The following is a 16,702-nucleotide window of genomic DNA, read 5'->3' as shown; positions in this document are numbered from 1 at the left end:
TGTATTCATTTTTCATTCGGATATTACAGTTAACTAACAGAAATACGAAGTTGTCTGATATGTAAAATTTATTTTAAATCCTTTTTCCAACGTTATAACCTTTATCTGTTTGTCTTCGTCGCTGCTGTGTACTGCTTATAAAACTGTAGCCAGTGCTAGTTGGCATCATTCGTGTTTAGTTTTGTTGATTTCCGTATAGACTGCACGCACTTAGGTAGTAGGTAGATCGCCGATTGCATGCAATGCACGCACTCTGTCTAGTGCCAAGTTAACAACATTTGATAGCCTGCACTCTTTTGTGGTAAGTATGTACTACGACAATAGTTATACGTTAGTTCCGGCTCACGTACGGGTCACGGTATTCGTTTTTCCTATTTAAAGTTGAACAAAATGTTTTTGTTGCATGGCGTATTAATTTTAATTGTTTGGCATGCTTTCGTATATTCTACTTTTTAAATAAACTTACTTTCCATGGCTAGGATTTGTTTTTATAAATAACTACACCTAACAAAAAATTCTCTTTTTTTCGTATAAAAGTTGCACCCATACTTTTAAAACTTGATTTTAGTATCAAATGTGCGACAATTATGCGATAAAACGCGGTGTGCCTGCTAGGCTCCGATTAGCTCAGTAATTTGACCACTAGACTTCAAAAATACTTTTCAATTTTTTAAAATTGTAGAGTGAAGAGTTTTTTTTATTTTTAATTTAAAGGAAGACAATTGTGTAGCGCTTTGTGAGAAACAGCATGGCAGTAGATGTCGTAAAACAAATCGAAAAGTCGCATGTTTCAAGTTTTCAATTGCGTAAAGGCAGCTACTCCTTCTCACTTCCTTGATACTTATTAACATAAAATACAGTGATTTACTCAAGTTTTAACATTTACATACTTGGTGAGTTTTTGTACTTTGAAAACTGGCTTTGTCGTTGAATCAGTTCCATCCTCCGTCTGTTGAAATTGCTCGTTTACAATACACTAATACACACCTTTCTTGCGACTTGTAAAATGTAGTGCATCTTCGACTTAAAGAAAAATTCTTTTTAGAAAAAAATAGGGCCTTAAAGAGGAGTGCAGCTTAGAATTTTACTTCTATTGGAATATTATGCAAAGTGTGCAAATAAGATTTGTTACTTTTTTGCTTAGGATAGAGCACCTAGAATACAAGAATTGAGATGGTAAAGACGTAAAGAGTAAGTTAATGGACTTTCATATGGCATATTGAAGTGTTTGGGGAGGTTCCATGTGACAAAATTGGCTGAATTAAATAGTGTGCAATGGTTGCAGAATTGGCACATGGTGAAGTTTACATAAGTACACTGTTTTGCTGTCAAGCCATCTTCATTATCTTACCACAACACAAGATCACAGAGAGAAAAAAATTAAAACTTCGTATGTACTTCCAACCTCATGCACAAAATCATGACGAAATTACAATACACATGTATGGCTAGAGGGGAGAGGTTTAACCACAGGGGTAGCACACAGTTTGATTATAGACTAGAAGGCACAAGAATATATTTAAATACGAAGCAAAGTGTATTAGAAAGATGACAGAAGTGTAGATGTGTTGTTTTTCAAACAATAATGAAGATTTGGTGAATATTTGGTGATTTTGTATGATGCACACGCACCATGCAATGAAATTTACACAGGAAGATGGCGGATAAATGTTTATGAACATAAACCCATATATCGACAGTTTCATAAAAATTTAGGGGACATACCAAACTGATTGGTGTTGCAAACGAAACTTTATGATAGTGAAACTACACTAGACTAAATTTTGTAAACTAAAATAGTCATAGTAAAGAGCAAATTCAAGTTTCAATATACTTACAAATACTGGTATTACAAAAATTATAATGCATATTTTCCTTATAATCTTCTATCAGGTTTCATAGAGGAGTGGTTATAGTGTCTGTTAATGTAATGAACTAAAGTAATGAGGTTCAAAACTAGGCAGTAAATTTTTATTTTATTTATTAAAGTTGTAGATTCATGGATTATACAAACCAATTGTATTTTAAGCAAAAATGTATGAATAAATTTTATTTGATTATCATATTACTATAATATAATTAAATTCATAGCTCAGTCCATGGGATTTTATACTAGGTAGGCCTATAGACCTATCCTCTATTTTTACTTAAAGAAATATTAAATTAATTACGTTTGTTTGGAAATGAATTTCCATGAATTCGCATAGGCAATAAAAAATAAAACTGTGTAATAGTACAACTATCACTTAATTGTTAATTATTTACAGTTATTAAACATGTGTGGAAACTACATAGTATTAACTTTTTTATGAATTTTAACAGGTGGACAGTATTTTAATAATCTTCCTTGTCAAAAATCAGGTCCATGCAGGCATTTAGAGATGTTTCAAGTCTTTAGCATTTAATCAGAAATGATTCAATATATAGTTTAACCTTTCGCTGTGTAAATGGAATGATTTGATAGTCAACGTAGTTAATTTATCGAGATCATTTTCTAAATTAATAACTATTTTACACTCTTGTTAATATTAATATTGAATACTTAGGATTTATTTAATTAATTTATGTTACACTAAATTTCAAAATAGTTCAGTGTCTTAAATCAAAATGAAGTTTAACTTTTAACGCATGTATGTAAGTACACATACCTTTATTTTTTTTTTTAATTGTGCTTTGAAAATGGAGACATTTTTCTGAATAGTTGGCAACTCTAGTGGGCAAGTGAAAAAGCGGAAGTGTGAAATCTCTTAGGTGATCTGTTCCGTGACTGTTTCTGCTCTTATAGCGCTTTCACGTTTGTTTTTGCGTCAGCAAGATCTCTCTTTTTTTTCTCTGCTGGAGTGATGGATTTACAACGATGTTCAATTAATTTATTCTTAAAGGTATTAGAACATTTCTGAAAAGCACTTGAGAATGCAAGCAAGGACAGCGACCGCCTACAGCGGGCTCCAAATCGTTAAGTAATTATCATTTTAATGGGACCATACTGTAAATAAATACAGGAAAGCTAGTATTAACAATAGCTTCTCACCTCAGTCTGTGCGTCATCCGTCGGTCAGTCACGTGACCTGCAGCCAATCAGATGGTTCGCAAAAATTTAGTCCAATTGTCTGTCAAAAGTTGGGTAAATACAGTGAGGGTGTGTATTTTGACGTGACAACGTTTAATAAATCGATGAACGCCGGCTGCACGCACGAAAAAGGATGACTCATTGTCCCGTTACGCTCATTGTCCCGTTACGTTCATTGTCCCGTTACGCTCATTGTACGCTTGCGCCGCATCTATCTCTCTTCCACTCGATTGGAACAACCATCAATTTGACTTTTTCGAGGCACATTAAACTTGAAACACTCCCATTCGTTTCCTACTTTTCCTATCATCGTCCTATCCTTAACGGAATAACACAGATTGGAAGAAGTTAAATAGCAAACATGTATATAAGTTATAGTAAAAATAATCTGTTCGTTCAAGTAATAAACATATTTGAATTAATGAGTGCAAATAAAAGTAAATTTATCAAATAAATTGTAGATTTCATTTCACTCCTTCTTTGTATCCATACAAAATAGTGATAATTCAATAAAAATGATTCAATTTTATTCATAAAAGTATGCAATCATTTCATCAATGTTTTGTTATGACGTCACGTTAAACTATGGTCCGTAAACCGACTTTACAGACAACCAATTTTCTTATATGTGAAAACATCTTAGCTCTCTGTACATGGCATTTGGTGGGAGTAATTTTGCGAATGTAACGGAAATATGCAACAACCATGGTGCTGCCATCTGTGGCGGATGGTGAGAACCAAAGTTCACAAAGCCAATGGGAAACATTATAGTAATAACAGTTGAATTAATTTTTACAACTAACTTCTTAACTTCAGGGTATAGCAGGCCTATCCAACATCAGCACAGCGCACAACGGTTTCTACCTAGATTCCCAAGGAGGCATTCGTATTGCAGACAAGGATCTGGAGTACCTGTGAAACTTGCCGGGGCAATGTTGCCAACGTATGGAGTGTATTTCAGACATTGTTGTCTGACATGTTTAAAATCGTGCAATATGTTGAAAAATAAAAAGTATTGTTACGATCGCGCTTGGCTGCAGTGCTTGGCGTCGCCGCGCTCGTTCGGCCTGTCTGCGCCCCCTTCCACCCGCATCCTCTCCCTGGTATCTCGTGTCATACTATCTCGCGACATCCTGACCATCGCAGCGCGCACCTGCCTCAGATCGAGTTACTTAAAAGAGGCCGCACTACGGCATAAAAGGACTCAGACATGTTTATCGGCGCGTTTTGTGGGAACCCGATGCTTGTTGCGTTTATCGGCATTCTTTGAGCAGCCGCCGCGTCCTTCGAAAGGACTCACGACGCGTTTCTGGGCATTTCGACGGCAAAGGTCGCGCGATATCTCGGAGACATGCCCGATTGTTCTGGACGGGAACCCAAGGGCTATATAAGGAGGTGGGGCCGACCTTCGAGTCAGTCTGAGTGAGTTCGGACTGTGAAGTCGGGAGTTCTCCCGCGGCGGAGTTTCCGGGCGATAGTGCCGCGGTTGCGGCAGAGTGGCGAAGTCCTTGAACGAAGGATCCAGGGCAGGGAGTGAGAGAGTACAGTGGAGTCGGGAGTTTTCCCGCGGTGGAGTTTCCGGGCGATAGAGTCGCGGGCGCGGCGGAGTCCCGAGTGAAGTTGCGAGCGAGGCGTCGAGTGGGATCTCGGCGAAGGGGAAGTGCGTTGGCGGCAGCAGAGTGCGGCGACGGAGACCCACGAGGGGTGCTGCGGCGAGAGTTGCGCCAGAGGTGCGGCCCAGCGAGGTGTGTGGAACGAGTGACTGAGGAATAGACCTTTCTTTAAGTGTAATTAATTATTTGTCATTTTAGAAGATTTTTTGTAAGTGACATAAGTAGTGGCAATAAATAAAACTGTGTAGTGTAATAAAATCTTTAATTGGGCTATCCTTTACGAACCCGCGGTAAATCGTAACAGTATGTTTGTTCAATGTTCTTCAGTAATTTGAGTGATCATTTACCGACCCATCAAATGTTGTGTCACCACCTACCCGGCCACACACACGGTACGCAGAGCTTCAGAAAAAAAACAATGCGTCTTCAAAACTACTCGAGACATCCGAGTGGGGGTCTGCTCACGAGAAGCATTTAAGAGTTCGCTGAGGGCCGAAAAGTACTTTTGATTTCGGATTATGTTTTTAAGCTGTATTTTTAGAAGAGTTAAAATTGCTAAAACACATGTTTTCAGAATAATTTCTAGGCACTAAACAACCAGTACAGATTCTTGAAAGCACTTAAGGGACTTGCATTACATCTTTATCTTGATTTCTTCGCAATATAATGTGACGGTCACCGCTCATATGCACGACGAGAAGACTGCGCAGGTAGGTAAATATAGTTCATATGGAGGCAGGGGTGGGGGTGGGGGAGCCGGGGAACCATGGTGGACATCTTGTATTACGTCACTTCCGGCGGCCATCTTGGATTACTACACTTCCGGTGGCCATTTTGGATTTGACCTTGAAATTTGAACCAGTCGGCAATTTGTTTTTAACTGCCATTTTGTTTTCTAGAACATTCCAACATTTCGAGTTTCGTCCACCATTATGAAAATATTTATTATCCGATTTTAATGAAAAAAAAATATTTAATAAAATTTTAGTTAAAAAACCTGTGCATCGAACACCCAACTCCTCTACATTACGAATACACCATCTAACACCCCGCTCCTCTGTTACAATGACATCGTTATCGAACACCCCACTCACCCCTGTTACAATTTTTTGTTACACCGCATTCTTGAAAATAAATTTATTATCAAAATAAAATATATATACCATCGTTGTCTGCTGGAGGCAGCCATCTTATTTAGTGGAGACCACCATCGTGATTTCATCTGATGGATGTCATCATCAGGTGTAGGTTTCCAAAGTACGCCAGTGTATGTAAGGCCGAGTTCCTATCCCGTACCAGCATTATTATGACCCTTACAGACAAAAATCCACAAAATCCACAGTCATTTTGCTGATGCACCACCATTTTATCTTAAAGTCTTATCATTTATAGGTTTTAACTAAAATATATGTTATCAATACTATCGTTTTGGATGCGATGGTTAAAGTAATGATAATTTAAAAAAAAAAAACATTTATTAACCCATCTTAGCGGACCATAAATTTTTCAGAGTCCTAACCCACAAGTAATATTCTCTTCTCATGTATGCATACTCGTGTTTTAAAAGCTGCATGGAAGCAGATATATCATTTCACTTTTCAAACCAAGTCCATGTTTGCGTACATGTGTTTAAAAGCTGCATGGAAGCAGATATTTTTAATGTTTGCGTATAATTACATTTTACCATTCTCTAAGACATTTCTAAGTGTCAGTACCCAGAGGGATATAGGTTATAAAAATTAAAAACATAATAAGTTATATGTAGGTAAAATCTTATTTATTAAATTAAGAACATATTTTGTACAGCAAAAACATAAACTTTACAGCAAAAACTATACAACAAAAACGGAAACTATATACACCAAAAACGGAAACTGTACAACAAAATGAAAACTATAAAACAATAATGGAAACTATACAACGAATGAAAACAACAATCAAACTACCAAACTATTTACAACAAAAACAATTTACAGAAAAAAAAAAAAAATTATTCGACGCCTCCAACATAGCCGTGGGGAACCGTGCGGATACCATCTTCGCAGATTAACCGTTTGTCGTCCTCCCACGTGATGGCCAGCGTATTGCTATATTCGCAGTATAGTATGTGCTGCCGCGAGCGAATAGCTCTTACACCAGCCCTCCTTGTGCGGCGTTCTTGCAGGGCATCCAGGTAGTCGCTGAATGTGATGCGGTTTTTGACCACACATCGCTGGATACCCTTAGCCTTCTTCTCGACTTTGTCACCGCACCTGTAGGCGTAGAGTTTGGATCGCAGACTGACAAACTCACTCATTACTTCTCCCCCACATTCATCTTTGAATTTGCCAACAACTTTTTTTGTTGGTGGGGGAGAAGCAAGGGTGGTCAGGAGGGTAGCAGCTGGTGTCGAACTTCTCCATCATTATAGGGTCGGCTTTGAGGTCATGGTAAAAGTTAGCTGTCTGGATCTCATATACAAAACTGTCTGTATCCATGTACGCCAGATGAATGTTTTCAGAATATTTAGGCTTCATGGTATTGTAGTGGAAGTCGAACGTAACTTGGAGGATTGAGATAGGGCTGGTATTGCCCGGCCAAGGCAGCAGTATGCCGCGATAAAATAAACTCGTAATTGAGAAGAAGCAAACGTCCAAACAAATTATTATTTTTTTTTTAAGGTTTTATTCCTTAATGTACATAGCCTGTAATGGGTAAGTCTTTAAAGCCTCATACAATATAATACGGCAGAAAAAAAACGTCACACAGTGGTTGATGACTGGATATCCTGAATTTTTTTGCTGTCACACTGCAGTGCTCTCAAAAATTATTCTTTTTTATTTTCGTATTCTTCAGGATTCATATCTGGTATCTGAGAAACATTGCCATAATGTGAGTCTTCTGAAAAGTTAATTTTCTTTTTTAGTCTTCTTTGTGGGGTTTTCCAAGCGCCTCTTTTTTCTTTTTTCAGCAGAATAGTTTTTTTTTGCTTTTAAATATTTTTTGAATATTCACCAGGACTGTGATTTGTGAATTTTTTGTGAATTTCGGCTTGTTCGTTACCATCTGCATTGCACGAAATCACGGAAAGTTCACTTCTGGTAAGGTATCCACCACGGAGAGAAAAGTTGACTCTTTTACCACTAACAAACTTGGCAACTTTATTATTAAAAGATTCAGCTATATTTTTTGTCATGTTTTTCAAGAGACTTTCTGCATGATGGACTACCAGATTATTTGCTGACATTATTTCATTCCAAATGCCCATACTTTTCAAACTTGGAACTATATTCTCTTCTGTGCTTCCTGCACTTTGAATGGTCCCCGAATACATGAATGTGAATATCACTCCGTAATTCCTTTACACGTTCTTGTTCAGTTATTCCTCCGACAGGGGGAAGAGTAGGAGAAGGGCCACTATCGCCCTGAGCAGGCAAGGCCTCCCCCCCGCGGACATCGCGCCGCGTCACCGCGGCGGGAGAGATAGCAGCCGGCTGCCGGTACAGCTGCAGAGGGCGCCACGAGGTGGCTAGCAGTTTCGCCCGTGCAAACGTTTACCTTTATTAGTGCCTCAGAAGATTTTCCGCGGTGACATGCCTGTTTAAATGCAGGAATCAATGCAAGAAGGTACAGGGCGCGTCTGACTGGTGAGTTCCTTAAATTCTGACGATTTTTACTGCACAAAAAAATAGGTTGAAAAGAGCCATTTTCGTGATATTGGCGGGTTCGCAAAAGTGTTAAGGTGGGTATGAAACAACTTAAATCCACCAGACCGACGTCGAATGTTCTTTTTACTCCTTTTCTGCCCAAACAAAAATTGAAAATCTCAAGTACTTTCTAAAGGAGAGATATAGAGGTAAATGTCTACAGTGGCTTCCTTCCATCGTCCAGACGGTGCCCTTAAGGTTTGGCAGGTGATTTGGTACAATGTTCGTTATGGAACGATATTTCTTTCCAGATTACACTAGAAATGTAATAAAAGTATGCGAAATGTGCATTAAGGATCAAATATCAAAAAGACGTTTACTAATCGTTGATGGATATAGCAGTTTGCTCAGAATCGTCTTGTATGTTTTCGAGTTTCGCGCGCGCTCGCACTTGCACGATGGTATCGCGTTACAAAAACTCACGAAATATGCTTTTTAGCAAAGTTCCTAAGAAATTGTAATGAATTTGTACTTAATTTGTTTGTATAGACAATTTAATTAATATATTTGTTTTAGTAATACCATTTATAATTTTATGGTAAATTACACCATTACTCTATGCTTTTCCATAGCATATCTGTGGAAATTTTAATGTTTTGCTCTATAAACTAAATTATTTTTGTAATTAAATATTTTATGTTTAAAACAAGCGCAGTCCGAAGTAAAAAAAAAACTAAAAGTTTATTAAGAATGATTTAGCTGGCAAAAAAAAAAAAATTGACATGAACCAGACTGAAAAGGACTGTCAATTTATATTGGTTTATATAATTATTCTTTTGAGTCCTAATATGAAACTTTAAAAGACTATCTAAGAATATCAAGAGTTATATTGAAGTGTATGCAAGTATTTTGAATTACTGCAAAGTTCCAGATTATTGATCGCTTCTAGTGATATTGGACTTGTGCATGTTGTTCCGTTGGTGGAATCATCGTATGAAATACTGGGACTACTACATTTTGAAGGTATTTTTCATTGTGCATGAGCGAGAGGCGAATAGAACCTGAAAACATACAAGGCATTTTCGAGGAAATAGTTATGTTTATCAATGTTTAGTAAACTTCGGTTTGATATTTGACCCTTGATGCTCATTTTGTTTTCTTGCATTACATAGTTAGAGTAATCAGGAATACATAATAATGTGGTAACAAAAATTGTAGATACTAAAACTTTTCATAAACCTTAAAAACACTTTTTCATGTATTATTTTTTTACTGCCGTAGGATTAAAGTTTTTAAGGTCGTAGCAACTGAACCATTGGCGGCTATGGATATTAAGAAATATAAACTAAAAATTTCATGCAGTTTGGTTTATTACTTTCTTCACAATGACGAGTTCACTTTGCCAGTGTGTACGGCGGCTTAGCAAGCGGCAAGCTAGGTCTGAATCCTCCACGTGACGTCAGCAGCGCGCGATGTTGGAGGGGGGGGAAATGAGCGATAAGCGGGAAGAGACCCGATATCCTGCGCTTCCCATCGCTTGCCGTCACACATACACACACAAACATGAAGGATAAGCATTTTGGAAAGAAAAGGATAGCGATAAAGTGTTGTAGTTGTCCTACTCGCCGCAGCGCGCGCCACTGCCTCGCACTCCCGCAAGCCCTGCCATCTCGTGGCTGTTAGGCCAACTACTTGAATAACGCCCCAGAATCACTTAAGTATTTCTCCATTAGGAAGCTACTTCTATCCATATACATATTCAATGGTTAAACTTTGAGTTGCTATATTTTAGTCAATTACTTCGAAATAATTTTTGATAAAATAAATTTTTCCACTTAAAATCATGTCATAGTCCAATGGAAGATCTTCAATGTACTACCTAATTCCAGAAATTTCGGATAAGTACGTACGTTGTATATAGTTGCATGGGCTATTGCATTTTAAATTTCGGCGCGACTCAGCTGCTAACGTCTTGCGTCAGCAAAACGGGTGAAATGAACGGAACTGCAGACAGAAGTTTAAATTTTGGGCCAGGAACCGGGACCCAATACGCAAGAGCGCGTAGATTAATAAAAACGGAGAAAGACACAAACAGGGTGAAACAATTGCCTCGTAAAATGTGGAAAATTGATAAAGAGAAGAAAGATGGATTTCACTTACCACATGTGGTGGGTAGAGAAGCCAAATCAGCGCATCTAGTCGAGAATGGAGCCACAACACCGTACAAAACTATATAATGAAAGGCTAGCTCACTACATGATGCTCAAAAGTCGAATATAAAAAATTTTAAAACAATGTTAGGGGATGAATCCCATTCGGTCGGAACGACATCTTACAGACAAAAGCCTCGAAGCACTTAAGTGTTAAAATAGTGGGTTGTCTGTAAAGTAGGTTTACGGACGATAATTTTACGTGATAACGTCATATCAATTTTTTTTAAATTGCGGAACGTGACAATGAGTCATGCTTTTTCGTGAGTGCAGCCAGCATTCATCCATTTATAAGACGTTATCACGTAAAAAAAAAACTGCTAGTCCGGAGCCTTTATAACGACACGGCCACCTGCACCTCAAAAACTGCCACGCACTATTCTCCGTTCACTCTTAGCTGAGTTTTGAAATAAACGAACACCGTCGTATCACTGCACAGCGTCAGCAAGTGATAGGCTGAATTCATCTTGCGCGCCAAGCACTAGTTGCATCCAGGAGTAGGGGGTGTAGGCTGTTACTGGACCAATGTAAACATTGAAATGTTAACATTGCCCCAGTACCAGCCTGGGGGCCGCCATCTTGTTTCACAGAGGCCGCCATTGTTGTTGACATTGGTTACCAGGGCGCGCCACCGTCGCAGCCACTAGGGGTCGCCATCTTTTTTCCGTCTGCTGGAGACCGCCATCTTAGTTCAGCCTTTAGTTACCGGAGCGCGCCACCGTCGCTCCGAAGGCGGGAATTGTATACAAAAAATCCTGGGCGCTGGGTGGATTCGATCCCTGGGACACACCAATGTCGAGGTTAGGAGGCAGACGCCTTGACCACTAGACCACGGGACCAGATGAAGTATGGGGAATTAAATAACGCACATATGCTTTAAAGAAGCTATGTCTTTAAATTTAGAAAAGCAATACTAGCTATGCTTAAATTTCGAAAAGCAAACCCCCACCAATCCACAACCGCCATATCTTTAAATTTCGAAAAAGAAATACCGCCATACTAGCTATGCCTATAGACCCCACCACTCCACAATCGCCGCCATGTTTAAATTTCGAAATATAAAATATCGCTATGCCTATAGACCCCCACCACTCCACAACCACCATGTCTTTAAATTTAAAAAAAGCCCTGCCATACTATCTATGCTTAAATTCGAAAAAAATATATATGTCAATAAACCCCCACCCCAAGTATGTCTAAAACCCCCGCCATTATGCTTAACTGCCATGTCTTTAAATTTAAAAAAAATGTCTATAAACCCCCACCACACCACAACCGCCATGTCTTTAAATTTCAAAAAAATATGCTTAAAAGAAGCAACCGCTATGTTGTATTCGAAAATAAATGTCTCCAACCCCCCACTACAAGTATGCTTAAAACACACACCCCCACACTAGCTATGCCTAAACAGTTAAATTTCGAAAAGAAATAAAATATCCCTATGCTTAAATTTTAAAAAAATACTGTCATGTTTATTAAATTTCAAAAATAAATAAAATCCCCGCCATACTAGCTACGCCTAAACACCTAAACACCCATATTTAACTTTCGAAAAGAAATAAAATATCGCTATGCTTAAATTTGGAAAAGTATGCTTAAGCCGCCAATGTTAAACTTCGAAAAGCAAACCGCAATGTTTAAATTTCCAACAGCCATATTTAAATTTCGAAAATAACCCGCCATGTTTCAGTATGCTTAAAAAACCCCACCCGCCATACTAGCTATGACTAAATAAACATAACCTCAAAAATCCCGCGCAGAGAGAGCGAGATGTTGCCCGCTGGAGCGTCACTCATAAACTGCGCAATTATAATCCCCACATCATATTATAAGCATAATAATGTCTTTAAAAATAACACTGTGTGTGTGGAAATGCTTTAAGTAATAAGCATAGTTAAAATATATAATATTGTGCAAAAATGTGTTAAGCATAGTTACTATTACATTATGTCGAGTAAAATAAATATTATAAATATAGAAAATAAGCATAGCTAAATTTATAATATTGTGTAAACAATGTGTTAAGCATAGTTAAAATTTTGTAATATTGTGCAAACAATGTGTTAAGCATAGTTAATATTACTTTACGTCGAGTAAAATAAATATTATAAATATAGAAAATAAGCAAAGTTAAATTTTATAATATTGTACAAACACTGTGTAGTAATTGGCTCTCGGCCAATGTGTTAAGCATAGTGACTATTACTTTACGTCGAGTACAAACGCCATGCTGGAAACCTCGCTCGTGCGACCAGGAATGTATTAAGGGACCCCTGCAGTTAACACGAAGCGTTAAGTAATCAAGAATAAAACATAGATGCGGCACAAACGCCAGAAAAAACCATATAGGCATAGTTAAAAAAAGTACGCAAAGTAAAAAAAAAAGTATGCAAAGTTAAAATAAAAAACAGTTCTATCCCTCCAAATAGCGCTCTGAAACATGTACCAATAAACATACATAAAACAAAAACTCACCGGAACACACCCCCACCCACCCTAGCGACATGTAACTAATAAATATAAATTAAATGTTGTGTAGGGAGCTGCAAGCATGTTCTCACACCGGTGGCTGCGATGCGTCTGCGGGGACCTGTTGACAAAGAGCCTGACGCTAGTGAAAGTGTTTACTGATGCGGCGCGGGGCCGGAGGGGGGAAGGTGAAAGCTCAACACCCGGACTCGTCCGCGAACGCCGGAGGGGGAAAGTTGTTATGCCGAACACCGGTGGCGGAGCCGAAAAACAAAGCCGGAGGGGGAAATGACGGGCGACCCACAAACATTTGAAAAATATTTCCTTAACCATATATTTCCATTTCCATGGCAATAGTCTTGTTAGCTTTTCGGGTAACTCTTCTACATGGATGATAAGATGGTGCGACATCTAAAACATATCACACCACCTTTACATAACTATAAAACTACGAGGTGTTTTCTTTACATAATATTAAAGCACAATGTATCCTTGTGGCGTAGGTGATTTAGAATTTCCATTTATTTAAAAAAATGGGCTTTCAGAATATTTTTTAACACACAGTGTTTTGGAAGGTTTTTGAAGAAAAAAATTGACTACGCGTTTTATTTTTTTGCAGCTGAATTCGGGCACGTGCATGAAATATAATTAATCCATAGGAAGCGCAATGGTTTAAAGTATTGATGTTGAAGATTTGAAAAGATTTATTGAAATAGTGTGAGAGAATGAGCGAGTTGAGTGAGAAAATGTGCGGGAGTGGCCACATGACGTCTGCGCAGTTGCGGACAAAAAATAATCTATTCCGCCTCCCATGGCGAAGGATGAGTGAAAGAGAAACCTGCTAAACCTTCCCCTCCTCCGGGCACGATAGAACCTTATCGGCTGTGTGTTAGAGGGAGAGCGAGATACAATCTTCGAGGTTTTGTTAGTTACCGCTAGATGGCAGGCCGCAGAGCGACCACCAGCGACACCCTTCCCGTATGAAGGCCATCTCGCCACTGACGAGCTGGAACTAAGATCCTGACCTCCCTACATAGTAACGGTCACCCACATAGGCATCTAGACTCTTTAGTGGTCATATGATACAAATTTCATTGTTTTCGGGCCTGTGACCGTTTTTTACCGTGCACCAATCGCCTTAAAGCCGCCACGGTGGTGGTTGGACCGGAGACCCTTCATGCTTGTTATCACATCTGTAAGTGAATGCTGGCAGGGGAAATATTACCTCCTGCTAACCATGGCCCCCACATTCGATTACGGGCCCTGGACCCAGGATCGGAGACGGGCCTCCCCCCCCTCCCCCCAACCCAATTTTACCAGTTACGCACCACATTATAATTGCATGGTTATTTATTACCTAAAATCTTTTTAGAATGTTATTTATCCTGGAAATACAATGTACAATTATGGTTACTATTTTATATGTCCAAACTAAGCTTTATTTATAAAATATTCAATATGTTTTCCTGGTTTGTAAAATATTATAATAGTTAGTAAACATTTAAAAAATAAACAGGGCCCTGAACCCAGGGGTCCACCCAGGCCCACCCTTGTGGGGGCCATGCTGCTAACCCATAGTGGGACAGTGTAGCGTGTCCGGCTGCTCAGCGCTGAAGCACTCGCAGGGTACAACCGACTGGGTAAAGTTTAAATTGGGAGGACTCCCATAAGAAACCGTAAAAAAAAAAATTAAAAAAAAATCTGAGCCACTTAATGCTCGACAAACAAATTTAAAAAAAAAAAATAAAAAAAAATATGTGTCTGTGCCGAGAAGTTCCTGGGTGTGTGACACGTAACTAAGTAAAATGTAAGATTTTTTAGACGTTAAATTTTACGTAAATCATTAATTAGTGCTTTATGGACATGGCGCGCGAGGGCGCTGTCCCTCCCCTCTTGCGGGAGTCTTCAGGAGTTCGCGGCACACGGCGGACCTGACAGTCACGTGTGGAAGTTGCAACTCTTACATCACCGAGTTCCGAGTGCCGCCGGTAAATCTCACTAATCAACCGAAACCCCTTCGGTACTTAATTCGACACGAATGCCTGGACCAACTTGCACTGCAGGGCGCGACCCCCACCCCACCCCCCTCCGCGGGTCGTTAACTTTTCCTTCGCCGCGCGATCGCGCCGTGATTTAAAAAATAAATAAATAAATAAATAAAAAAGTACAGGGCCGACTGACTCGGATCGCAATCTTTCTACAGCGGCACGGCCTCCAGAGAGCGTCGACGTGTAACGTGAAGTGCAACGTGTGTTAAGGCCCCCCGCCTACCCGGGCACACACACGGTGCGCAGAGCTTCAGGAAAAAAACAACGCGATTTCCAAACAGATATCCGAGTGGGGGTCTGCTCACGAAAAACATCCAAAGAGTTCTCTGAGAGCCTAAAAGTACTTTTGATTTCGGATTAAATTTTTAAAACTCTATTTTTAGAAGAGTTAAAATGGCTGAAACACGTGTTTTCAGAGTAATTTTTAGGCGTAAAACAACCAGTACAGATTCTTAAAAGCACTTAAGGGACTTGCATTACACCTTTATCTTCATTTCTCGGCCATATATTGTTTTAGTCATCGCTCAAATTTCACAGTTATCCTGTGATGACGAGAAGACTGCGCGCCAGTCCAGAGGAGACACCGCGCTAGAAGCACCAGCGAGCGTCGCGCTTATCATCCCGCCTCGCTGACACACACACACCCCTGACGAGGCGGGCCCCTTAACGGTGTTTCCACTGTTAACCGACTCAGGCATAGTACCCGCCCATCGGCTCGTGTGCATGAAACCACGCCCGCCAAAACTTTTGTTTCATCCAGTTGTTCTCCGCCCAACCTACTTGGGAATCGACTACCTGTACGGAGAAGGGAGCGCTCATTGATGTCGTTAATTAGTAGGGTCTTCACCAATAGGGGCAGCCACCGAGCTTAAGTGAGCCACACTGGGGTTCGGCGACCCACACCAGCCCTGAGGTCAGACGTCCGGGCTAACCTGGTGCCCTCCTGGACCAAGCTCATATTCAAATTATGGTAAATTACTTAAGCGTCACTAAGTTCAACACGCTTCTCAGTCACAGGTTCGCCTGGCGATGGCAAAGGATCCTCACTACTACACCCCCCCCCCCCCCGAGGGGCACAACGCACCGTGCCGCCTCGGGCTATTGTCACCTTTAGCGGCCTGGGGATTCCGGGTTTACAGAGACCGCCACGTGGAGTGGCGTGAATAAGCGTTCCTGTTCTGGATGTTTCGGGTGTCGGGTCGGCCCCGGGATGACGCGACTCGTCACGGCCACTCTCGTCCCTTCTAGAAGGGGTATATAAGCGACGACGTCGGCCTCCGCGGGAGTTTCCGAGGGTTCGGAGAGATCCGCGAGTGAAGGGAAGTGCGACGTCGGCGAAGAGGTTGAGAGACACCGGCCGATGCGGAGCGACGGGACCTTGAGAGAGTGCGACAGAGTGGCGCGAGACTGTGTGTGAGTGGACAGGCGCGAGGTGAGTGGCGAACCACTGTCGAGCCTGGCTCCAGTGAGGAGTGCGAACTGCGGAACTGGAACAGACATTGAGTGACTTGAGAATAAACACTTATAAGTAGAGACCTGAAAAATACGCGGGTTCATTTCGTGTTATGCTAAAATTATACCTTAGTGATGCTTCTGTCATTGGTTCACTGTTAATCTGGAGGACTGAGGGCCAATTAGAGACCCTCACTCATAGAAGTGTCGAATC

At 40.2% G+C, this 16,702-nt stretch overlaps 1 protein-coding gene across 1 annotated transcript in view; it reads right to left on the bottom strand.

Annotated features, from left to right (window-relative positions):
• The window catches only part of LOC134541060 (eukaryotic translation initiation factor 3 subunit D), a 97,377-nt gene that overhangs the window by 49,264 nt on the left and 31,411 nt on the right, over positions 1-16,702 (bottom strand). The gene's annotated exons all lie outside the window — the stretch shown is intronic.

This window comes from Bacillus rossius, chromosome 18 (assembly GCF_032445375.1).
Source record: "Bacillus rossius redtenbacheri isolate Brsri chromosome 18, Brsri_v3, whole genome shotgun sequence".
In the NCBI taxonomy this organism is placed as follows: Eukaryota; Metazoa; Arthropoda; class Insecta; order Phasmatodea; family Bacillidae; genus Bacillus; species Bacillus rossius.
This window is presented reverse-complemented; position numbering and strand designations above follow the sequence as displayed.